The 26,905-nt window shown below is 44.1% G+C and overlaps 1 long non-coding RNA gene across 1 annotated transcript in view; it reads left to right on the forward strand.

The window, feature by feature from the left end:
- Window positions 1-26,905, forward strand: part of LOC148436236 (uncharacterized) — a 590,534-nt gene that overhangs the window by 472,099 nt on the left and 91,530 nt on the right. The window contains exon 3 of the long non-coding RNA XR_015876487.1: window positions 11,423-11,516. This is a non-coding gene — a long non-coding RNA (uncharacterized LOC148436236). The remainder of the gene's footprint in view (window positions 1-11,422; window positions 11,517-26,905) is intronic.

Here is a 26,905-nt window from a genome sequence, read left to right on the forward strand (position 1 = left end):
CATACCCCCTACTGTATAATCTAAACAAATTTCCATTCAGATTCAAACATAGTCTATTAATCCATGTTCTGGGTAGCATTCGTAATCAATCAAATTTGGGAATTCAGTCAAACAGTGATTTAAGGGCAAAATAGAGTAAAGCTGGGTACACACTAAACGATTGTGTACCCAGCGATGTCGCCTACGATCGCAGGGCCGACATACCGGGCCGTCCATACACACTGGGCGACCCGGTGCCCATCCACCCGATATGATGCCCCACCCCACCGCATAGCCCTGCATGAGACCGTCAGCCACATCGCCTGATCTTACTGCATGTACAAAAGATCAGGCGATGAGGCTGACGACCGCCCGGAAGCGCACACTACACAATGTAGTGCAATCACAGTACATATTTTTAACGATTTGTTCCAATTTGCCGGTGCAAGCTACACAGAGGCAGGCACAGATCAGTGAGATCAGTGCATGCTTCTGTGTTAAAATAAATAAATGTAAAAAACGTAGGGTTCCGTGAAGGCTTCTTTATAACTCGCACCTTGTAATGAAAGTCGCATTACAAGGTGAGAGTTTACATACGAAAAAACTCACACGGACTCGCACAATGTAATAGCCTCGAACTCAGAAGTTCACAGGCTATTACATTTGCCGAGTTGTGGGACAAACTCGCACCTTTAAATGTGCGAGAAGGTCCGAGTTTGTACTGCACCAAAAACTCAAGACCCTTACATTTGGCCTCCAGTCTCGTTTAGTATCGTTAGACATACAGACAACTCCATTGCAGAAGATTTTATGTCACTTTTCATGATGGGTGGAAAACCCAAACCTGCACTGATGAGATACAAATAGAACAAGATTGGCTGTAAGCATGTTCCTGTCTCAGCATTTCCCCATTGTGTATTCAATAGTGACTATACCTGGAGTAGAATTGCTTATTTGTATTATGTCAGTGGAAAAAAGCCTTAAGCCTCTCAAAGACTTCTCTTTGTTTCAGTGTAGCTATCTGTGGTCTGTGCAGGTTAGAAGTCATTAGATTTACTAATAACTAAATCGCACATGAAAATCGTATAATAGGCAATATAGCTAAAATCACATGCTTATTCAGGTATCTCACCTGTCAGAATAGAGAAAAATAAATACAGTACATAGTAATAAAACACCATCTCTGTCACTGGCAGCTATGGATCATTACAATCTTTCTCATGCTAGACCCCAGTGGTAAGACACTCTTATATATGGTTATATATAGTGAGAAGCCATATTGATATGCGTATTATGAATACCTACTGATCTATACACCCTAAATGTCGCTATTTAGCGTTGTAAGTCGCACAAGAAATAATTGCTTTCCAGACTTTGATTGTGGTTCCAAAGCACAAAAAGATATTATTTACCAAAAAGAATATAGTTACACGCTGTGATCTAAATACAATTAGCGCAAACAAATTATACAAATACAAGGTACAGTCGATACATACGCATGCGCTCTGGATCCAGATTTCCCGGCATCAACTATGAAACGTCTGTCAACAGAAAAGAAAGATGACTAACTATCAGATCCAGAGTGCTTGCATATAAACCCTTGCAGTGATAGGCAATACAATAGAATGTGTTTGCATGATCTCATTGGTTATTCCTCTTGCTTCTTCTGTAACGATGCAGTCCATAGGCCAGTTTGTACAGTATGGGTTCAGCCCTCCAACGGCTCTTTGTGTGTGTTTTCCCACCTAAGAACAAGTCTAAACTGACTAGTAAACATGATATTACAGAGTACATTTCAATAACTCTCTATGATTCATAATTTCCAGACACGTTGCGATCTCCCTGCCGATGGAACCGGAGATCTGCAAATAGACAGTGGTTTAGAATAGCACCAAACACGGTCTGCTTATCATGTACTAAACCTTAGATCTTAAATACAGTCACTTCATAACATAATTAATTATGAATAAAACTTTGAATATTAACCTTAATGCTAGGGAACCTTTCTATGTAAGTGTGCAATGTGTAAGTGTAGGGATATTAAGAAAAGACGCTAGTATGCGTTGTGCGTCTACGTGTTTGTGGAGTACACCATGGTACGTGTTTTGCAGGGTTGTTCCTATTATGGGTATTAATAAATGGGTGTATAGTTTTAATAAGGACTTTTAATAGTGTTCTATTGCATAGGATACGCACAACGCTAAATAATATCATCGCCGTATGTACTGTTATTGTGTGAGATTCGCAAAAATGCTGTTGGGCGGCCAGTCGCAAAATGGCGTCTTGTTGCCATTCGCAAAATGGCGTCATGCAGATTTGATTTTAACAGATTCTGTCTCAGCCAATCATCCGGCTTTGACAGTATCTTAAAGTTTTGCTCATCTGTTTTGATGTGTCCGGCCTTTTATAGTCAAAAGTCTGAGAGTCAGTATACAGCTAGCAGGGGTCAGCAGACACGGGTTAGTCAAAGCAAGACCAAGGCACAAGGGTTAGGCAAAAGGATAGGATAGTAGTCAGAAGCAAGCCAAAAAGTTAGAAGCTGGTGTCTCATTCAAAGTCTGTTGGGTGTGCACAACTGCACGTTCACAGAACAATCACCTAGCACTGACTGCTAGGTGAGGTCTAATTATGAGTACAGTACTAAGTTGCGGAGCTCTGATTACAGACAGGTTAGTTGGCAGCACATGTGTAGACACTCTTTAAGAGTGCTGGCGGCTAGAAACTCTTCTGAACTTATGGACAATATCTCCAAACACCTGAGAACTGCATTGACCAGCTATTTTACTGAATTAAGGGCCTGATTCAGAGCCGGACACTATTTGCGGTCTTTCCTCCAGAAAATAGGGGTGGCTATTCAAATGAAGCGTTCGCTCTTTGCGGTCTGTTCACGCCTCTAGGTTTGAACGAGTGAACAAAACTTGCGGTCGTTTTTTTAAAAAATACGCCCCCTGGCCGCTCGCATCCTACGTCATGTCCGCTATTTATGAGATTAATCGAGTACATCGACCAGCGTATGAACTGCTCGCTATTCTTGTGGTTGGTTTTTGCTACCACAATCTTGCGAGCAGTTCTGACTATAAAATAACCCAGTGACGTGGTCAATGACGCTGCTGTATTAATTATGCACACCCATAAAACGCCCGTTTTGACCTTTAAGCACGCCTGCGTTCTGATCTCCACTCCCCGTTTTCAAGCACCTTCCCCTGTTACCACCCACATACGCCTCCTCCTGTCACTCAAAATAGCAGGCATTCGCTATTTAGCGAACAAACGAGTTTCAGCCGCACTGACTGGTTCGCGCATGCGTATTACGATCCGTATGCATGCGCAGTTGGGCAAACATCGCTCAGAACGAACGAGCGGCCGCTTACGAGCGGCTCTGAATCAGGCCCTAAGTGGCTTGAATTTTAAATGAATGCCTTACTGTGACAACCTTCCTTCAATTAATGTACTAATATCCCAGCAATATTCTACAAACTATTAGGCCCCATACATTGAGATCATAGCTCACTGTTAAAATAACAGTGGGCACATTTTGATAACCCTAGATGGGTGGGTACCACGGTAATAAAATACTTGAACCCCTCACAATTAATTAAATATTATTGTCCATAATTTTAATAAAATGCTTAGTAGTGCCTCCTTATAAAGTGAATGCTTAGCAATGTCCCTGTAACAAAGATGATGGTAAGTAGTGTCCCCATAATTTTAATATAATAGTAACACCAGTATAATAATTGATATGACCGCCTTATTTTACAAAAATGTGATTGCACCCTAAATAGAAGATAAATTCTCTCGCCTTACAAAATACTTAAAATATTCTTCTGTTTTTGATCTTAAGCAATAAATATGGGAAACACAAAACCGAAAACCAGTTGCATAGAATGGGACCGCTGACGATAAGCACCAGGCGGGATACCAGTTATAATCCAATGAGCCAGCGTAATTAATAGCCAGGCAGACAATCAGGAGCGTCGTATTTGTAATTCGCTGAGAGGCCGCTTGTTCTACAAGAGTACTGACGCGATGGTGACTATCACTGAGCTCTTTTACATCTGGCTTTGCCACACGGTTTGGCCGAAACTGCCGCACCTCAGATGTGGTTGAAGTTTTCACAACCCAGGCTGCAGCATGGTAAATCCGCTGCTTTGGGGGTACCCAGGCTATGTAAAGATTTACATACCACAACAAAAAAAACGTAGCTTTGTGAGTTTACCCTTTGTCAATGCAAGTGGCTGCATTCCCCCGACGCACAGCAGCAGGCTTAGGAGGCCGTGGTCAGACAGAGAAACTGGATATGCCATAGAGCTGGTGCAATTTTTCGATGTTGTGACCGATGGTGGCATATAATGATGGACCAAATGGTATTGCAGCGTGCGCAGAGTGGGCGTCTCTGTCCTGGCATATTTGGCCACAGGGTTGTACACCAGGGAAGGAGTTTGTAGAAATATCTGCAAAAAGCCGCAGATGGGGGCGACCGCCAATGTGCGCTTCTGCCTGTGACTCACAATCAGGCCCATGATGTCACATGACTGGACCCAGCTAGCTAATGTGTACATGTTTGGGAGAAGGGGGGCTTGGGATCCGGGTATAATCATTGAAGCACTTAGGGCCTGATTCAGACCTGTTCGATAGGATGCATTCGCACGTAGCCTGCCGATGTTTGCAAATTCGCATGCGTATAAGTCACAGTGCATGTGCGCGAACCAGTCCATGCGATCGAGAAGTTCTCGCACCCTGTTGTACACAGACGCCCAGCTAGAATGAATGACAGGTCGCGCCGTTTGTGGGTGGTGACAGGGGGTGGTCGATGGAAACGGAAGTGCGGTGGTGCGAACGCAGGCGTGTCTGTGCCTCTGAATGCCGTTTCAGGGGCGTGCATAATTAAGATGCATCGTCACCATACACGTCACATGGCTGAACTAAAAACAGCAGCACTCGCAGTGCTTGCGGTAGGGTATGGTCAGTTCAAAGTGCTGCGTATGGGTCCGATGTTACTCGATGTTACCAATTGTTTAATAAACTTCCTGGAGATGACGTATGTTACTAAGGGAAAGTGGGCGTCTTGTGTCAGGCTGGTGGGTGTCTAAATACATACTGCGTTTGCACGGCAAGACATAGTGGGCGTACTGGTGTCTTGCTAGCGATCGCGTGATTTGCATACTTTGGCTGCATACGGCTGCGTGCGAACGCATCCTAGCGAGCAGGTCTGAATCAGGCCCTTAGAGCACTGCTCAGGAAAAGGACAGGAGCCCCCCAAACAAACCCCCCCCCCCCTCAGAATCTGAGCTGTGTTCCACTCTTTCTCATATGGTTTATGACACCGGAATGTGCACTTGTTGTGGCTTTCTCAGACCTGCATATTGACTCTGTTTATGTGCCATATGCTGCGGTGTATATTATTATCTCTGGCTCATGTGCCACCCACGTGTGCTCTTGGGCCCGGTTCAATCTGTACAAGATACTCCGGCATAAAATTCCTGCAGTTGGGGAACATAATTATTTGCAGGGAGAACTGTGGCCTTTGAAAGTAGAGAGATTTTACAATAGCAGAAGTATAATCTGTTCTATGCTGAAAATGAAATGCCACCCTGGTCTGTGATTTCTGTCTGCAATATGTGAAACTGAGCTGAATGCAGTTGGCATGGATACAGTAGCTACCATATGCCTTGGCACTGTAAAGGTATAATATATAAGATGGTATTTCAGTGCCCGTGTATTGGTGATTTAGTGAGCATGAAAATGAGATCATTGTAATCGTAAACCACCATCCTAGGCAGCACCCCTGAAGTTCTGTCGCTCCTAAGTGTACTCCCAATCTGCTTAAGTCCCTGCCTCTCTGTTGTCATCCGTCTCTGCTATCCTTATCTGCAGTTGTTTGACTGCATAAAGCTGCATGTTGGGCATCAGCAGGAGCAGGGTCGGACTGGCCTACAGGGCTACAGGGGAAATCCCTGGTGAACTCCACTTCCTGTGGGCCCACCCCCTCCTCTAGGGGTCAGGTTCCAGACTGAAGACTCTAACATTGTTACTCTATTAGAGGGTCAGCAATAAACATGGGTGCTCTCTATAATGGCAGGCCTAGCCTCTATGGTGGCTGACCACACCCCTTGAGCCTGGGCCCCTACCAATGCATTCCCCTGGTTTGTAAATCATGCCCCTTCCGACACTGAGCAGGAGAAAGTGTGGTCAGTACACAGCACCATGATTGAGCTTTATTCGAGTATTGTTTTCCTGGTCAACTGTTACTGATGTTGTCTTTTTCATGACCATAACTGTGTGACTGACCATGACCTTTAAATAGGACTCTGGGCGTAATATATCATGTATCGCAATTAGACTGCCATACATCTTGAACCTATTTGCATGCACACTGATGGTTTTTTATGTGTTTCTCCCATCCCACCACATCCCAAAGGTGCTTTATTAGCCTGAGATCTGATGACTGTAAAGTCCATTGGAGTACACCGACCTCATCGTCATGTTCATGGAACCAGCTTCAGATGATGTGTGTGTTTGTTTGTTTGTTTGTTTTTAGATATGTGGCAAAAAATACCTTCAAGTGTTTTGGTTCTGGATTTCTTTAAGATTTATAAAAAAAAACCCAACTAAAACCATTTAATTTAGACCTGTTTCTAAATCCGGGCCAGGACTTGGTGCTACTCGGAACCCAAAAGTGATCTGAGCCGGGATTCGATTAGACTAGGAACCCCAAAGTTTGGTTTTCAGCAGCCTACTGTATGTGAGACATACTCACATAGGCTGTGGCATTTAATCAAGGCTCAGTTGGTATTAAGGAGCCTAGTAAGAACCAAGAAATTCATTTCCCAACACCATTACATCACCATCACCACCACCAACCGGAACCGCTGACAGCAGGCAGGAAGGAACCCCGGATTCATGTTTTTTGCTCCACATTCTGACCCTACCATCTGCATTTTGCAGCAGAAAACAAGATTCTTCAGAGCAGGTGATGTAATCTTCAGATGCCCAGTGTTGCTGAAACTGTGCCAATGTAGCCTCAGTTTCCTGTTCTTAGCTTACATGGTGGGATCTTCTGCTGCTGTAGCTCACCCACTTCAAGGTACAACATGCGGCATGCCATGTGTTCCTGTGCAAACCACTGTTTATGTAAATAACACATGGTAACTTCAGTTACTGATACCTGCATACCTGGAAATTCTACTGTGACCTCTCCCATGAAGAAGACATTTAATGCTGCTCTCTGGATGCTTTTTGTTCTATGCACCATTCTCTGTAAACCATAGAGAGTGCGTTGTATGAAATGTCCAGGAGATCAGCAGGTTCTGAGATACTCAAGCCACAGAGTCTGGCGCCAAAAATCAGTCTACGGCCAAAGTCACTTAGATCGTATCTTTTCCCCATTCTCGTGCTTGTTCCGAACAACCAAATCTCCTGGCCATGTCTGCACGGCTTTATGCATTGAATGGCTGATGCATGATTGACTGATTAGATATTTGCATTAACAAGAGGGGATGTAGTCAGCTTACCGGCGGCTGCGGTCTAAATGCCGACGCTGCTATCCTGACAAGGGAGTTAAGATAGGCGTCTAAATACCGTCACCTACCTTATTCCCAACGCCGGAACACAGACGGATGCCTGAATGAGGTAAGTCCCGGGAACCCATCCTCTTAGCCGCGGGGGGGATAATTAGCGTTAGGACAGTTAGCGGGGTTAGCGTTAGGTTCTTGGGAGAGAGGTTAGGGTTAGGCACCCATAGGGGGGAGGGTTAGGGTCAGGCACCACTTTTAGGTTTAGGCTCTAAGGGGGGAGGTTTAGGTTTAGACACAAAGGAGGGGGACTTAGGTTGAACTAACGGAGAGAGTTAGGGTGCGGGGTGAGGAGGGTTAGGGTTAGGCTACCAGAATGGAGGGTTAGGGGGAGAGGGTAAGTATACTTACCCATCTCCTGTCGGGATACCAACCATCGGGATGCTACTGTTGGTATTCTGACAGTAGGCATCCCGACAGCCGGCATATCATACCGATTCCAACAAGAGAGTGTTCAGGTGTACCTAATGGCCACAAGCAGAGGTGCAAGCAAGTTGGCCACATTTGCCATCACACTGCGCAAACAGAAATACATACGGATATTGCCTATACGCAGCGTTATGTGCATCTAGGCGGCAGCACTATCCATCTGTTTGTGAAAGCAGGTGCCATCACTATGAACGTGCACCAGCCATTCAATTGGTGCTAGAGATCTATCCGAAATCAGATGGACCTTTGTGTACCCATAACTGTGCATCACCCACAACTCTCTATATGCCCTCTTGAAATGCCCTCGCTCCACGTAGTTTACGTGCCAATATGTCACTGACACCCAGTTACTCCCCTTCTGCCACAAGTGGAGATGTGTACTATATGTCTCTGAATCACATATTCAGAAACCTACTCATACTAGCCGATATCCTGGCTGTTCCCCCTAGGATTGGCGATCCAGGTTAGTGTTGGGGTTTACGGCATTTGCCATGATCGCTTCATCGTGACCTTACCCCCTGCTAGACAATGTCCAGGCATTGTGAAGTGGGGGATGGGCGCAATTCAGCACAAATCTCACCATCAAGTCATCTTCACTAGAGAATGAGCAGCAGCATTGTGTGGCGTTCTGGAAACTGGCCTGCTTTTTCCGGGCATCCGGGAAGGCCATCCAAAGTACGGGAGTCTCCTGGACATTTTGGGAGAGTATCATACTTGCGACTGCTCAGTCTAGAGGCATGCGCAGTGGAATGTATCGCAAAAAACATCAGCAAAACGGACTTGCATGGTAGTCTGCATCAGTCCATGAGTGCACACAGTTTTCTTTTTTATTTTTAGCTGTCTTTTGTACTTTTCTGCCACGGTTTTATAACACCAGTCATTCATATGGTCTTGCTGCCCTTTTATTTACAGTATGACATCGCTCGGCTGTGCTCTCTGCTTCCTAATTAGCACAAATTGCAGGAGGGCACTGCTGTGCTCTTCGCAGCCTATTTAGCACAAATTGTATGAGGTCACCGTAAGATGTAAAACCCATTTAAACAGCAGCAAATTCACACTGGTGTTTTTAGCAGTTACTTTGCAGGATGTATTGATTTGAACTAGTAGCGTAACTACAAGGACACAACCGGTCCCGGAGGTGAGTAGGGCTCAGCAATCCCATGTTGCAAACAACCCACCCTCCACTTCCCAGACACCTCTGCTCCCCAAGTGCACCACCTGCATTTAAAGGAGACTAGGGTGTCATCGCCAGGCTCTTACCCAGCTTTTGCTATAAAGCCCAGTGATTCACTGTTCCACTCTTGGTTTATACATCGACCTCAGACATTTTCTCTGTGCTTTTTTGTATTGTCTACAATATAATCCTCACTTTTGTTATGTTACCAATGTGTAAGTCCCAGCTGTAACGATGGAGAGCCGGGCTGGTAGCTTCGGCCGTTTTTTTTCGTTACCAAATGACCTTGAGATCTGCTTCCCCTCAATAGCAGTAAAGGGATTAGACGTCACTGAAGTATTCTGCCAGTCAAAGAAGAAAAACAAAAATAAAGCAGGTTCTTGGAGATTCGCCCGAAAGAGCAGTAATTCTTATTATTCTCCCATCCCACAGTACAGTGTGATATAATATATGTACATTTCCCTGCAAATACTTTAAACCTCCTCTTTAAGGTAGCCTGTGTTGAACGATGCTGAAAGCAGCACGACCGGAATGCTCTTCCCTCCCCTCTGTCATAAAGGAGAAGGGAATCCATAGACCCATTCAGGTGGAAAAGTGATTTTTATAATTTGCACTTGACATTATAAAACAGCAAGTAATCACAAAAGAGGATTAGTGTCTGTAATTACTGTACCTCTAACTACAGGTCATTAGGGTAAAGGGAATACATTAGCCAAGCTCGGTTACACAACTTTGCATTATGAGACACAAAAATACCTGTGGGAATTTCTAAGCTTATGAAACTGGGAGCTGGTGTTCAGGTGGCACCGATTGGTGTCTTTATGCGAAAACAAAACACAGGTTGTCCAGGAGCCGGAGGAGGGGCATAGACTGAACATACAGTAATAATACCATTAACACACTGATATTGTACAGAACCTTGTAGAGCCAAGATTTACCAATGATAAGTTAGAACCCTACTGGCCATGGTGATTTTACCCTTAAGAGTGGAGGTCCCAGAACTGTCTGTCTGTTTTATGGTCAGCCACTAACTGATTGTCCAGTGTCCACATGACCTGAAGGCAGAAGAGCTTGGGCAACATGAAACAAAATAAAACGTTAAGAACCGCTGTGATGTCAGCCTCCTGTACAACTCCAGCACGAAAATTGTGCTACACCTCAATTAAATATGACGTATATACATCCAACCTATTGTTATACATTTCCTTGGGTCCCAGTTGGGCAGGTTTAGGGTCCCAGCCATGCCTGTTATAAGCATAGACAAAACCATGCACGATCGCAGCCCCCCTGCACCACAGTGAGTCAGACTCCATATTATTGTAGCGTAGCGAGCGTAATCACTTCTTAGCGCTGCTGGCAATTTTGAAATTGATGCGTAGCAAAGCGAAGTGCCTGTTGGAAAGCATATTTGTACTGGCCTGTTTGAATGCAACCCATACAGAGCTGAGAGGCGACTGAGTTGCGCAGGACTCTGTCCATTCCTGTGTACACTCGGGAGCATGCGCAGTGTAAAAACATGAAGCATACGGTACATTCCTGAGGAAGGACATACCCCGAGTGTCTCCTGAACGGAGACTGTGAGAGTGACTGCAGACACAACCTCTCTGCTGTGTACATTACATACTCCACTGTCACCACTGTGTATAGGTGTCCCTATACTATACAGCACACCTCTGCATTAACCACTCACGTTCCAGGCTGGATCTGTAAAACCTGCTACATTGTGAGCCTACTGCATTAACCCTGTATAACCCTGCAACTCCTATCAACACTGGTTGGGTACAGGATGTCGGCATTTGGGATCTCGGCGGTCAAATCCCGATGGCGGCATCCCGACAGGGTTAGGATACCGACACTTGTCGGTTAGTATCCTAAATCTCCCCCTCTCCCTACCCTAACCCTCCCTCCCCGGTACCTAAACCTAACTTCCTCCTCCCTGCACCCTAAACCTAACCCTTCCCCCTTAGTGCCTAACCCTAAGCTTCCCCATAGTGCCTAAACCCTAACCCTCCACCTTAGTGCCTAACCCCTAACCCTCCCCCTAACCCCAGTACTTACCATCAAAATGGCGGAAGATGGGATTCCGGTGCCGGCATTCTTTGCAACGGCATCCTGACTGTCGGGATTTTGACCGGATCTTATAAACACCTATAGGATCTGCCAATAATAGCATCACTTATGTAATATACAGTATATGTATAAGGATATTAAATCAAATAACTATATCTGATCTTGACACATAGGTGTGTTTTGTCTTCCTCGGCAGGTGTGCAATCCAAGATGGAACATCCCTGATGAGCGATGTGGAGCAAGTGGGCGTGTCCTGAGTCTTAAGTCTTTTCACATGACAGACGTATCAGGTGAGGGCAGCCAGGGGTGTTCTGCCTTTATCAGCCCCCCCCCCCCCCCTAAAATGCCAGATAAGTTTTGGTCACAATGTTCACTTGACAAATTAAATGATAATTGCAAAGTTTTGCCAAACATCTGATTGTGAGCAAATATTATAGGATTGGCTTGGATAATGTGAGGGATTGATGCTCTTTATTGGGTGAGTTACAGAAGGGTCATTGAAGCATTTGACGTGAAATGATTATTACTGTTACATTAATGATATAAAGCTTCTTCGCATGCTGGTAAGAAGTGCTGACACTGCTTCTTGTCACAGCTCAGTTAGTACAGAGATCAGCGGCATTTCTAGCTGTCCGTGTAGCCAAACACTGATATTATAATGTCTGGTTAAAATTTGTGTCTTGTTTTGTTGCTCTTCCAAGTTATGTGAGTGGAATTTCTGACTGTAATTTACTTTAAGTAATGTCTCGCCTTCATACACTGTACCTGTTCTGTTATCAGGAGAACACCCCTACCCCTGTAGGGCACATTGTATGAATTTCAAAAATCCTCTCTGAATTATTTTAGCATAGCCAAAACAGCGGATAAGAGATGTTACCTCATCCATGATCCAGATGACAGCTCTTTTCATTTGGAAGGCCAACCTGGGAGACAAATGCAGAATTTGTAGGGAGGGGGGGTGTTGGGTGTTAAAATTCATGAATGCAATACACAGTGTATTCCAGTGGTGTGTGGTGAGGTCAATGGCTGGTGAGTAACACATGGAGATGGGTCTGTGCTGGGAATCTGTCTCACTCCCTACTCACTGTAACTCTCCCCTCATTACACTAGGCTTCAGTGTTCATTGATTCTCCTACCTTCATCACTGTGTCTTCTATGGCTGCTGCTGACTAATCTCTGATCTCTAAACACTACAGTGCACTTCCTGGTCTCATGACACATCCAAGGTGTCCATTTTTGCTTACAGCACGCCCCCCATACTCAGAGGCATGCCTCTACTAGCTCCCTCTTTGTGCAGCTTACTGCCTGTGGTGTGGCCCCTCCCCCAGCTTTGCAAGCAGTGTCTGATTATACAGAAGTGAGGCTGAGCTGTTGCTGCCTCATCTCTCGTCTCCCTGCAGTACCAGCTAGCGCCACAAAGAAGATGTTTGTAAGTTATAACTATCTTCTTTGTATTATTCTAATCATTTTTATATCAAATCTCAGGAATTTGGGCTCTGCCTCCTCTGCCTACCCTGACCTCACATCCCTGGTGTATTCTCATACTGGCATTTTCTGTATAGTTTAGACAATTTACCAAAAGATGAATGCAGGAATTAGCGGACTAAGGGCCTGATTCAGACCCGCTCGCATATTGCGGCCGCTAGCATCCTGCGCATGCTTATTTTTAAAACTGACGTCATGGGATGCGTATGCAGCCGCCCATCAAAGTATGTAGAGCCGCCAACTAGCGCACGTCGTCTCCTGGAAGTGTCTTAAAACATTGGTACATCGAGCACCATCGGACGCTAACGCAGCACTTGCGGTTGCCTTACCCTACCGCAATCACTGCGAGGACTTCAGTGTAAAAATACAGCCAAGTGACGTGAACTATGACGCTGCCTGTTAATTATTCACGCTTTAAAAACGGCGTTGAAACACTCAGGCACGCCTGCGTTCGCACCTCCACTCCCCCATTTTTAATGGGCTGCCCCTGTTACCACCCACACACGGCCTCTCCTGTCACTCACTGTGCTGGTCTGTCTTTGCTGGGCGAGCGGGCAGTATGCGATCGCAATGTGTAGTTCACGCACGCGTACTGCGATGCGTGCGCATGCACGTACGCAGATCATCGGGCCGCTTGCGAGAGCAAGCATATAGCAGCCGGGTTTGAATCAGGCCCTAAGTAACACAGGATACCACAGTCTCCAATATTCTCTCTTGGGACTGCAGTTATGTGCAATTTACCAAGCTCTGAACTTTTCAGGGAGTGACCCCGATAGCTACTTCAGATACCGTTAATCATTGTACCCTAGTCATAATAGCCTAGCCGCACAAGCATGGGAGAGCAGGATGAGAACCCGGAAGAGTAATCAGCGACGAACAGCGAAAGAGTATTTTTTTTACCGTGTACCGGGACCGTTGCTTTTCAGAGCAGCTGTCCGGGTGTGAGAAGAACGGTGAATGGCCCCGATACTACAATAGCAGCGATAAGGCATATCGGCTATCGTGGCAAACTTGCAAAGGATCTTAAAAAAACACCCATAATGTGTTGGTGCATTGTTTAAGGAACTCTAACCGCATATTTTTTTTTTACCCTTGGTATATATCTATTGTAAATATTAAGGGAAGAATGCTAAAAAAATACATGTTTTTGATACAGTACTTTAACTACAGTGGGGTTGCCATGTGGTATAGCATGTGAGTAACATTAGTAGATGGTGGCTCTCAATGGGCCTGATTTAGAGCCGTTCGCTATTTGCGGTCGTTCATTCAAAAACAAGGGGTGGCTATTCAAATGATCCGTTCGCAAATTGCAGTCTGTTCACACCTCTAAGTCTGAACGAGCGAGCAAAACATACGCTCGTTTATTTGTTAAAAATGCCCCCTGGCCGCTCGCACCATACGTCATGTCCGCTATTTATTAGATTAATCGAGTACATCGACCAGCGTATGAACTGCTCGCTATTCTTGGGGTTGGTTTTTGCTACCACAATCTTGCGAGCAGTTCTGGCTATAAAATAACCCAGTGACGTGGTCAATGACGCTGCTGTATTAATTATGCACACCCATAAAACGCCCGTTTTGACCTTTAAGCACGCCTGCGTTCGGATCTCCACTCCCCGTTTTCAAGCACCTTCCCCTGTTACCACCCACATACGCCTCCTCCTGTCACTCAAAATAGCAGGCATTCGCTATATTGCGAGCACATGAATTTCGGCCGCACTGACTGGTTCGCGCATTGCGTATAACGATCCGTACGCTTGCGCAGATGTGCGAACATCGCTCGGAACGAGCGTACTGCCGCTAGCGAGTGGCTCTGAATGAGGGCCAATATCAGGCACTCTGGGATCTTCCTTTCAGTCTGAGCTCTGGTATTCTGCAGGAGCAGCAATGTCTGACTTGGCTGTATATAGGAGCAGGATCTCTGGTATAGGATTTATGGATGAAGGTATCACAAGAGTGTTGTTTAACCCATTCAGTGCGTGCAGACAGACTGCGCTATTGCCATTGTCCCAGTGAGATTACTCTCCGGTAATGGAACTATCATTGTGGAACGATAATCCACTCTACCTATTAATCTCTTCCCCTGGATTTTGACTGATGATGTTAGATTGCCTTAATGAATCTGGAGCATCTGTATCGTATCAGGCAGTATTGTAATATTAATCCGTCCCCATAACTGTAAGTGAATCCACTGTCTGGCTAATTCTTTTGCATGCAGCGCGCGTCTTGCCTAGTACAGGAAATGCCTGATACATTTAGGAAACCATGTTGATTATGTGCTTTAGCATTATATATTCGATATACAGTGGTGCCAGATAAAAAAGGATAATAATAATAATAGTAGTACTAGTAATAATAATAATAATAATAATAATAGTAATAAAAATATAATAATAATAATAATAATAGTCATAAAGTACTGTATAATAATAAATAATCATAAAGAATAATAATAATAATAATAATAATAATAATAATAATAATAATAATAATAATAATAATTATAGTAATAGTAATAATAGTAATAATAAAAAAAAAATAATAATAATAATAGTCAAAGTACTGTATAATAATAAATAATCATTAATAATAATAATAATAATAATAATGATGTAGAATAATAATAATACAGTGCTTTAATATAGTTTTTTGGGAATGTATAGGGAATATTTTTAATCTATAGAAAACCTTTTAAATGGTCTATTTATGCTGATTATATTTAAAACAATTCACAACAGAGAAAGGATGAGGTGTAAACTGGCATCTAGTAAGTTAATAACATATCTAGTCTTGTTCCCCCACCGGGATGCAGTCTGGAAGCCGACGGTCGAAATGCTGACCACCGGCTTCCTGACTGTCAAATCCTGGCAATGTACTAATGACAGGTGTCAAAATCCCGACGCCTATCATTAGATCTACGCCAGGAGCCCGACACCCGGCATACCGAACAAAGGTAAGCTGAGCGTGGACAGCCGCGGAGGGGGAGGGTTAGGTTTTAGGGCTCCCGGGGGAGGGTTAGGTTTAAGATAGGGGAATGGGGGGTTAGGCAACCCCGGTGGGAGGTTAGGGTTAGGCACCCCCCCGTGAGACTTAGGGTTAGGCTGTGGGGTAGGGGGGGTTAGGGTTAAGCACTAGGGAGGGAGGTTAGGGTTAGGCACCCCTAAAGGAGGGTTAGGGTTAGGGGGGGAGTAGGGTTATTAAATACTTACCTGTCGGGATCTTCACTGCTGCCAGGCTACCGGTGTCGGGATATTTCATACCGAACTCTCTCCCACCTGACTGGTAAATATCAAACAGTGACACAGGAGGTAAGGCTTCACCACATTTCAATTTGGTCTGAAAGCTTATGAGTCAGTTTCATGGGATTATAACCAACCTGATTTTGCCTTTTAAATTTTTGCCACTTTAAGATACCATGCAGACTTGCCATCATCTGGTTGATGCCTGCAATCTGCATTCTATTGCTTTTCCCGCTATATGTTGAGGAGCTTAGGGCCATGGAAGAATGGTCCAGGGAATGGGGAGGGTGGGAGTGATATGTAATCCCGGACTTGCACTTACCAAATACTGCACAGGTCAGACATTTCACCTAATAACTGAGATTATAGATTCCCTTCTTAAATATATCTCCTGGGCAAATGAGATCACAGGAAACCCATTTTTTCCCAAACAATACAGACCACAAGGCTCTGTTTAATATACTTCTAAGCACAGTATACGGTATGACTTGAAACCGGGGCATTTTAAGAGAGGAGGGGGCCCATGTATAGACCCAGTGCAGGCCCCCTCTTCTCTCTAGCAGTGCCGCAGTCGGTGCAGTATAGTAGATTCTGGCTTAGTGTCCACATCTACTGGGCATCCATGGATCTCCGGGAAAATGGCGCCTGCAGTACTGAGCATGTGCAAGTCACCGGGAAAATGGCCGCCGCCATTTTCCCAGTGATTTTTGCTGCTCTGCAGTGCCGGGCAGCCCTCTGGAGACAACGGACAGGTAAGTATAAAGACTATATGTGTGGGGTGTGGGCCCCCCTGGACCCAGGGGCCCGTGTGCATCACACACCCTTCACCCATTATAGGTATGCCCCTGACTTGAAAGCTTAGTATATTGACAATTCATATCTTGCATGTTAATGTTGAATAAGGACAGAATTTGCAGCCTCTTTATACAGTTGCTTTTATCATCTGTTTCTTGCTCATCACATATTAATGTTTTCCCGTTGCGCTTTTCTGCCAATTTGAACCTTGTGTGATCCAGAAGTAGAGGCGGAAGACTCAGTTGCCCGTCCAATCAAGCACCAATGTATTTTATATTCATCACCGATTCAAATTATTCATCAATAAATTTATGTTGGGACAATTCTGATTGCAAATGAGGCACAAACGACTTGACATGCAATGAAAGCTAAAATATAGAAAAAAGTGTCGGATGATTGTCGATTAAGCAGAATTTATTTGCTTCTCTCTCGTTCAACAGGAATGCTAATGTGCAATCTCGCATGAAGTAAAAGAAAACAAACGTGTTGATTTGTTATAGCTATACTATAGTCAGTGAATCTGAATGGCACCTTGCTCAACAAAGAATTGCAGTGTAATCTCGTAGATCAGGGTTTCCCAACCACAGTTCTACAGGCACACTAACAGTCCAAGTTTTATGCATAGCCATTCTTGAGCACAGGAGACTTAGGCCCTGATTCAGAGCCGGACGCTCTGTCCAGAGCGCTCGCTCTGAATCAGGGCCCACCTCCATAATTATGGAGCGTCCTCCTGGACGCTCGTATAGCTGTGGGTCACCACCCACAGCCTATATGAGCATGCAGGATGATGGTCGCGATGGTCTTGACCGTCGCGACCATCGCCACTGCGAGCCGAAGCCTGCGGTTGAGTTTCTCAACCGCAAGGCCCGGAGTGATTTTGGCTCTATCAGAGCCAAAATCACTCCCACTTACATCACTAGTGATGTCAGTGGGGCCGGCTTCTGACGGTAGGCGTTCCCTTGGGAACGCCTCCGTCTGGCAGGCACGCCCCCGGCACGCCCACCAAAGGGGGCGTGCTGTCAATCAACATCGACAGCACGCCCCCTTTGATCAGACACAACGAGCGAAGGAAAGTCCTTCGCTCGTCGCGTCTCGCGCATGCGCACGACGGAGCTCCCTCCGTCCGGACAGCCGCTTGCAAGTGGGTCTGAATCAGGCCCTTAATTAGCACCTCAGTTATTTGATTTAACCATCTTTGCTTAAGCATGGATATCACGAAAACCAGGACTGTTGGTGTGTCTTGAGGACCGAAGTTGGGAATCACTGTTGTAGAACTTGAATTTCTAATCCCTTAGCAAGAGCATATTAAAAAGTAGACCAGATTATTACACTGTGCAGTAAAACTTATGGGGAGCAAGACTGGCTCCCACTATGTACCTACATTTCTGACTATCAACTGAATGGATACACTATAAAATTGCTGCCTACAAGAAGATTGCTGCTTAAAGCATCTTTGAAAAAAATAACAAATGTAACAATTACAAAGTGGTGATCAACTCCCGGTAAAAGGTGTCTAAAAAGATTAATTATAAATGTCTTGTTTGGCAAACTCTGTCCATTGATTAACGGCTGCTGAAAGCTTAGACTTTGCGCAGTTCCACAATACGAACATTTCGAGACCTCGGACAAAAACTAGAGCCATTCTTTTCAGCCCGGATTTGTATATATATACAAAACAACAGATCTAATCTTGTTTAAAGGGAGAAAGAAGATGACAAAAATATGCCCAGCATGAATTAGATACACCATGTCTGTTTCCTGTAAAGGAAATCGCACATCCTTTCTCCTCCTTTCATTTTGCTATTGGGAAGAATGAGGACTTTCATCTGCTCATTAATAGTGTTCATTTGAATGTAGCTGATCTTTACACAAGCAGCGTGAAGCCGCTTTATAGAGTATCAAATAGCGGCAAACATCTGAAAAGATGAGCACTTCAATTATTTTCTAAAACAGAGTAACAATCACATGAGGGAAAGTGGCAATCATGTGTTCTATTGTGCGTTTAGTCTATCAGAAAATTTGTTGCAGGAAAATATTGTTATTGCACATATTTTGTCAATTCGTGTGATACAATGTAACGGAAAATATATACTGTTTTTAAAAGTAAGTTTAAAGGCAATGTATCACTGTTTTAATGGTTTCCTACATTATTTACTTAAAGGACTAACAAAAAATATGAATTTATTTATTTGCTTGTACAGAAATACTTTTTATACACACTATTACAGCGGGTAAACAGTCCAATAAAAGCACCACCATTGTACTTGTCTTCTTAGATAAATTATTTTGTTATATGTATTGGCAAAAAATCTCCACCTCCACCACATTCATTATTGGAACATGAAGGATTTAACATTATGAACTTCAATTGCTCTCTTGCAAAATACATTCCACTGTAGTTTAGTTTTACATTACATTGGCCTTTGGCTCTTCAGTGGTCTTTAGATTCACAAAATGTGTTGGTCCCATCAATGGTTTTCACCAGTTTATTTTGCATTTAAGGCAATTTTTCCCTCTGTGATCGTCCTAAAGTCATGTTTTTTTTTTAGAGCAGTTGATCGTCATTCATTTTCAATGACTAGTGCCGTCGACAGGTTTTCACCAGTGTTATTTGCCATTTTAATAGTCAGAAGCACCGAGAAGGGAGAGGTGCAAAGTTTTTGGGCCTGTTAGGTCTTCTTTGGTGACCCAATGGGCACATTCAGTCAACTGCGTAAATGTTGCCCCGTTATTCACAGATCGCATTAATTAAAATGTCAGAATGTTAAAAAGAAAAATGCAATAAACAAGAAAATATCTAAGAGGTAAATTTATCATGTGGCAATTTTGTAAATTTTTGGTGAATTTTTGGGCATTTTACAACCTACCAGATTTATTCATGTAAAACAGAAGGAAAATCTTGACAGCCAGGTAATCAGAAGTGGTCTCTCATCTGCCGGATGTCTATTAGGTAGGCCCATGGTCAGAAATGAACTAATTTTAAATTTAGTTTCATAGGGGTTCTAATTTTTTATACTACTGATTACGTTGGTACAGGACAAGAAGAAGAGTGTAGGTAATTTTATACTAAATTCCCTACACTACATAAATATTTAGGGGGGAAAAAGTTCTGGAAAATTATGACATAAGGGATCATAAAATGTAAAAAGTACATAGGAGGGCCATAATAAATAAAAATACAAAGGGAGAGACATAATAAATTATAAAAACACATAGGGACGGCATAAATAATTTTAATAATATATAGGGGGAAAATTTAATATTGCTAACATTAAGCGGGCCAAAATAAATATTAAGGACCAATATAAATATTGAAAATATATAGGGGGCAATAGTATGGATTTTTTTTATATATCAGAGACGCACATTTTTTTTTAAAACAACACCGTAGCCCAATCCTTCTTGCTAATGGACATTGGGATCACTAGGTGTTATGGTCTGGCCTAAGAAATTGGATAGACACTATGTTGCTGGCCCTGTTAGTGAAGATGGGTTTCCCCTAAACCTCCGCCATCGATATAGTGGGTCTGAAACCGTTGCACCTTGCCACACACTGCTGGCGCGAGTGCAGAAGACGCGGCTGAAATGTCCTTATTCACATCCAACTCTGCATAAGCCCCTAATCCCACTGACCTGCCCTCTCAAGACATTTGTCTATGCCCCGTTGCGGCCCATTAATGAAGATGCTACTGAAATACGAGTTACTCACAACACGCTCAGATCTGGAGCATGGGCAGTGTGAGAACATGCAAGATACGCACAGGCGCACATTCAGCTCTGCAACGGGCCCTGTGTGTTTTCTAATTGGATGGTATGGAATGCCCTCTCTGATTGGTCCATGATGCCTTAGTAGTACTTTCTGTCCTGCAGAGGCGGATTTAGGGGTAAGGCCAGTGTCAGACTGGGGCATAAAGGGCCCACCGGGGGAATGCAGTGGGGTGTGACCAGACCCCAGAGAGGGTATGGCCAGCAACCAGAGGTGCTTGGCTAACCAATAGGTAAATCTGGTTGTAGTTTCTATAGAAAGGAGCCAAGCACCCATGTTGATCAGTGGTACTACTCCACCAGGTAACTGACCATAAAATTGAGCAACAATGTATGATTCGAGGTCTGGAACCTGTTACCTAGAGTAGGGGGGTGGGCCCTCTGGCAGTAGGGCCCTCCGGGGATTTCCCCTGTACCCCTGTGGTCCAGTCCAGCCCTGGGTAAGGCACAAAATTATTGATCCCCCTCTTCACAGCTGCTCTCAGCCTCCATGGTCACTGGCAGTTAGGCATAGCTACAAAATTCAGAGCACATGGTAGTTCTGCCCTATCAAGCAGGTCATGTGATTTTAGCACCTTCTAAGTAAGCGCCTGTTATAATATACTGTACACTGGTAATATACAGTTTTATAAGACTAGGCATTACTCGAACCACTCAACAGCTGTTTTCCCTGAAGGACAACGCTTGTCACCGCCAGGCAGTGGGTGTCGATGAACTTAACAAGATGGATGTCATTGTGAATGTTAGTTGGTTACAACAAAATGGCTGCCTCCGTTATATGTAGGCGACAGGTGCTCTTTAAGGTAGAGAAAAATAAATATTTTTGTGCACCAAACCTACAAATTTGGTGGCAATTTATTGTTACTTATACCCAATACTGGTGATATGATTCTGTAAACAAAAAAAGGTTTTGTCTGCTCTTAATTGGCTTAGTACAGAATCTTCTTTATTATACTTAGTAAAACAGTTTCAAAGATGGGAAACTTTTGTAATCAATGAGCTGAATAAGCTATCCAGGTTTATCATTAACCTTACGCTTTTACTTTGCCAAAAAAAAACAAAAAAAAACTGTTTTGGACTGTTAAACAGAATATGACACTTGACATTTCTTTCTGGATGCGCGGAATGGCGGTTGCTCCAAAAGAAAGCGCAAGTGGCATTTAGATTGTGTCAAATTATGCAATTAATTATTCCATTCATATTTGCAATTCACAAGCTTACAGCGGCTGTCTCCTTTAATACATGCAGTCACAGAGACACAAAGGATTTGCTTAAAAAAAAAAAAAAATCAGCCTGCATGGCTTTGTGCTAATGTAGACGGCAGACAAAGTACAGTTAATGCTCAAAACCCCAACTTTCCAGATGAATTTTGTTCTGTCAGAACCCGGGGAGACCGAGCTACAAGACTTTGCAGTAATAAGGCTGAATCCCCTTAAGTGGAACAGGCGGTACTGTATATATGAACAGCATGTAAAGGGTTATGGATTGAAAGATCTACTGTAAAAAGGGAGACAATGTCTAGATAGACACCAGATGCTAGATGGGCAATAGGTCGACAGGGACAAAAGGTCGGCACACTAAATGTCGACATGTAAGAAGGTCAACCGGTACAAATGGTCAACATGATCAAAAGGTCGACATGAAAATGGTCGACACACTTTTTTTTTCTAACCCTAATCTTCACCCTAACCCTCCCCTTGGTGCCTAACCTTAACCCACCCTCTTGGTGCCTAACCCTAACCATCGGGGTAGGTGCCTGACCCTAACCGTCCCTTCTAGTGCCTAACCCTAACCCTCCGGTAAGTGCCTAACCCTAACCAATGGGATAAGTGCTTAACCCTCCGTTAAGTGCTTCACCCTGAATCTAACCCTAAAAAGCAAAAAAATCATGGGGCAACCATTTTCATGTTGACTATTTGCATGTCGACCTTTTTAACCTGTCAACCATTTGTACATGTCGACCTTCTTACATGTCGACCTTTAGTGTGTAGACCTTTTGTCCCTGTCGACCTATTGCCTGTCTAGCATATGGTATCAAGACATTGTCTACCTTTTTACTGTAGATCTTTAGACCAGATACCATGTAAAGATGTCTTGTTTCAATGTGGAGATAATGCACACATTTGTTGAGAAATGTAGATAGAGGCAGGACAATGTATAATTTATAGACATCTATCCATACGTAGTAACCAAAATGAAGCATGGGACAAGTTTTCTCCAAAGCACTTGAAGGATTTTCCTAGAGTGGGTGTACTGGTGAGTGAAGTTGCAGCATCATTTCCTGCTAATACTGTTTCGTACAGCGATTTTGCTTTTGCTGCACCTCTTCATGGAACACCATTCTGCACTACTTATAATTTAGCATCATTCAAAACTTATATTCTTTGGATAGATCTGGGATGGTGACATTCAGTTCATTCTGCTGGTATACGTTTATGAAGCCGGCGGACGGAATGCCGACCACCGGCTTCTAGACTACTAATTCCCGGTGAGGGTTAAATCTAGACGCCTATCATTTTACCGATGCCGGGAGACCGGCGCCCGGCATCCCGATTGAAGGGCGGGGGGGGAAAGGCGGGTTACTTTTAGGGCGCCCGGGGGGACTTAGGGTTTGGCACCCCCAGGGAGGTTAGGGTTAGGCTAGGGGGAGGAAGGGTGAGGGTTAGGAAGTGGGTGGAATGGATGGAGAACTTGAAATCCGGTCTAAAGATCTATAGTAAAAAGGTAGACAATGTCTAGATAGACACCAGATGTTAGACAGGCTATAGGTCGACAGGGACAAAAGGTCAACAGGGACAAAAAAAAGGTTGACAAACTTAATGTCGACATGTAAGAAGGTCGATAAGTACAAATGGCCGACAGGGTCAAAAGGTCGACATGTAAATGGTCGACACATGTTTTTTGTTTTTTGTTTAGGGTAAGAGTTAGGGTTAGGCACCAGGAGGGAGGGTAAATCTTTCAATCCACATCCGGAGAACATAAACCCTGAATAGTCAAGTTCTTCTGAACTAACTCAAAAGCTAATAACAGCTGCTGCGTTTCAACTTGCCAAACACTGGTTTACAGTGCAATAGGTCGCAAGATCAATTCCCATGGTGGGCATCAGTTGTTAGGAGTTATTCTGACCTTTGACATCTGCTCGTTGTTTTAAATAATCTTAATCTAATTAACCGTCTGGAAAGTGCAGCTAAACATAAAGAACAATATCATGAACAGGGGACTAGCCAGAACTTTGTGGGCCCAATGGCGACATTTTGAAGGGACCCCTGTCCCTATGCTGCTAGAGAGACGCTTTTCTGCAGCTATTACAGTGTATGCCCCATAGTAGTGCTTTACTTTACTTTCTGAAAAATAGTATTGCCCTAGTTCACATTGTCACATTATAGTGCTGCAGTACACATTATGCCACACAGAACCCACAATTCCCATTATGATAGTGTCCCCAGTTCATATTGTGCCACATTACAGTGTCCTCCATTTCAAATTAGGCCACATTAGTGCCCCCAGATCATATTATGCCAGACTATAGTGCATCTACTTCATATTGTGCCACACAACAGTGCCCCAGTTCATATTATGTAACATTATAGTGCACTTCAGTTCATATCATATCACATTACAATGAACAGGTCAGAATATGCCAAATTACAGTGTCCTCCAGTTCAGATTATTCCACATTACAGTGCCCCACAGATCGGAATCAGTATGTAATGCCGGCTGTCGGGATGCCTCCTGTCACAATACGGACAACGGCATCCCGATGTTTGGTATCCTGACAGGGTACGGGTAAGTATACTTACCCTCCCCCCTTCTCCCTCTAACCCTTCCTCTTTGTAGCCTATCCCTAACCCTCCCCGTTAATGCCTAAACATAAGTCTCCCCCTTCGTGCCTAACTCTAACCCCCCACCCAAGTGGTGCCTAGCCCAAACCCTCCCCCATAGTGGTGCCTAACCCTCACCTCCCCCCCAAAACCTAACCCTAACTCCGCTACACTGCCTAAACCTAACCCTCTCCTCCCTCCCATGGCTAACAGTAAAGGTGCCCCGGACTTACCTCATTCGGGCTGGTGTCCTTCTGTATTCCGGCATCGGGATTACGTTAGGCATCGGTATTTAGACGCCTATCTTAAATCCCTTGTCGGCCTTCCCTCCCCCATTGGGATTGAGACTGGTGGCATCGCTGCCGCTGGTCTCATAACTACACCCCCCAGATCATATTATGCCAGCCTATAGTGCACCCACTTCATATTGTGCCACATTACAGTGCCCCAATTCATATTATGTAACATTATAGTGCCCTTCAGTTAATATTATATCACATTACAATGTAGAGGTCAGATTATGCCACATTACAGTGCCCCCTTATGAATATAGCATCCACTATACACACCTGGAATGTCACCCCATTTACAGTAAACGACGAGTCAGACCCATTACTTAGCTTGTTTAGACAAAAACGAAAAGCGTTGACAAGTATTGGGTTCTGAGATCTGCAAGCTTTCTACCTAAATAATTTACACAGTGTACAGACATATACTAAACGCAGCACCGCTATCAGCCTAACTACACTGCACCAGCATAGCAGGAGAAGATACCTGACCTAAGACGATACCCGCCCCTTCATCGGGGGGTAAGCTGTATGTCGGGATTCCTGGTAGAACAATGCTGATATCACACTGACGTCTGTGAGACTTGCCCCCTGTGAGACACTGTGTCAGATTGATAGGTTGATGACCCAACAAAAAATAATCAATAATCAAATGATTTATTAGTTAGATGAATGCAATCATAATACAACTCACTATTGTCATGGATAAACAAAATTTAAAAATAACAATTTTTCACTAATTTAGACAACAAGTGATAGAAGGATGATAAAAAATACAAATAATAAAAAAAAAAAATTAAAACCGCAGTATCGGGCTTAAAAAATGAAGCAAAAACCTCAAGTTGCAATGTATTTTACTGCACCTGGCCACTACCTCAGGCAGTGTTCAATGAATCTGCTAATAAATAATTTGATTATTATCTATTTTTGTTGGGTCATCCCTTTGCCAATTGTAGCTCGTACTTCTTGTTTGGGTAAGAGGGCGATTGACCACTGCCTTTGACAGTCCTATATTGCTCGGCCCCCATTTATGGTGAGGAAGGGGCTAGTTTTGCATAGTGGAAGTGTCACAATGAAGTTTTGCTCTATGAAATGCCCTTTCCATCAAGTGGCATCACAACGGGGGTGCGGGCCGCACCCAGGTGTCACCCGCCAAGGGGTGACACCAAAGTACCAGCTCCTCAGTGACAGTGCACTGTAGCATTACTTGCAGCACTCGGCTCCTGCCACAGTAAGGGAACCAGCACTGCACACAGACTGGTCCCCGGGGGCAGTCTGCATCTCCGGACCCCCGGTGTGACTAAAACGGGGGTGCGGGCCCGGTGGCCACACCCCCTACACGTAAGGTCACGCCACTACCTGTAAGGCCAGAACCCCTTTTGCCGACGCGTACTGCTATCATGTCCGCACTGGGTGTCACCACGGGGAGGGACGCCACTAATCTCAGCGTCTGAGATACCACTCTCCTTTTTTCAGTTCTTTTCCCTTTGGGTTAGGTTGGGAAACATATCAGTTCTCCTTAGGTCGCAGAGACTGGGCACCCGTTATCGGCGTCCCACCTCCAATTTTGCAAAAATGAAATGATGCAATAATATTTTGCTACAACTAATTAAATCCCTGATCCGACATCTTCTCTGCAAAGTGTCGCACAGGTTAATTCCTCCGTCAGTTTAGTGAATAGCTAGATGGCTACAGTGTGCGACGGCTGAGATCCAGAGCTTCTCTATCATAACATCATATAAATCTTCATAGACCAATCCCACCTCTTGAATACTAAGTGCAGGTTATTGCCGCATTTGTAATTCATTCCTATTCACCAACCAGAAGGTTCGGAGGCAACAGGACGATGCGATGGATAGTTGTGAGTCTAAAGAACAGAGAGCGCCAGAACGTGTGTCAAGGGAGAAATATAGGCTGTAGCCAAGTACATTTTTATATCAGATCGTGCTTCCCTTAACACTTTGTGAGTCCCCTGCACAACGGCCTGATCTCGCTGAGATAAGAACAGAACTCTGTATATTATAGAAGATTTATTCTTCCCCTTGTTTGTGCCTGTGCCAGGAGTAGGATATAGAAGAGCCCTGCAGACTGCAGCTACGATGACTCACGCCGTTGTAGAAAGGTGCGCAGCCAGCCAGCCAATGAGATTTAAATACCAAGTGATATTTTTTTTTCATGGTATTTACATCCCCAGGAACAGAAGATTTCTATGTTTGTTCTTTGAAATGATTTCGTGGTGTTTTTTTTTTTTTCTTTCTCCTATTGGCTGTAGACAATTTACTATCCT

The sequence above is a fragment of the Taudactylus pleione genome, unplaced genomic scaffold, assembly GCF_031769625.1.
Source record: "Taudactylus pleione unplaced genomic scaffold, aTauple2 ptg001880l, whole genome shotgun sequence".
Lineage (NCBI taxonomy): Eukaryota > Metazoa > Chordata > Amphibia > Anura > Myobatrachidae > Taudactylus > Taudactylus pleione.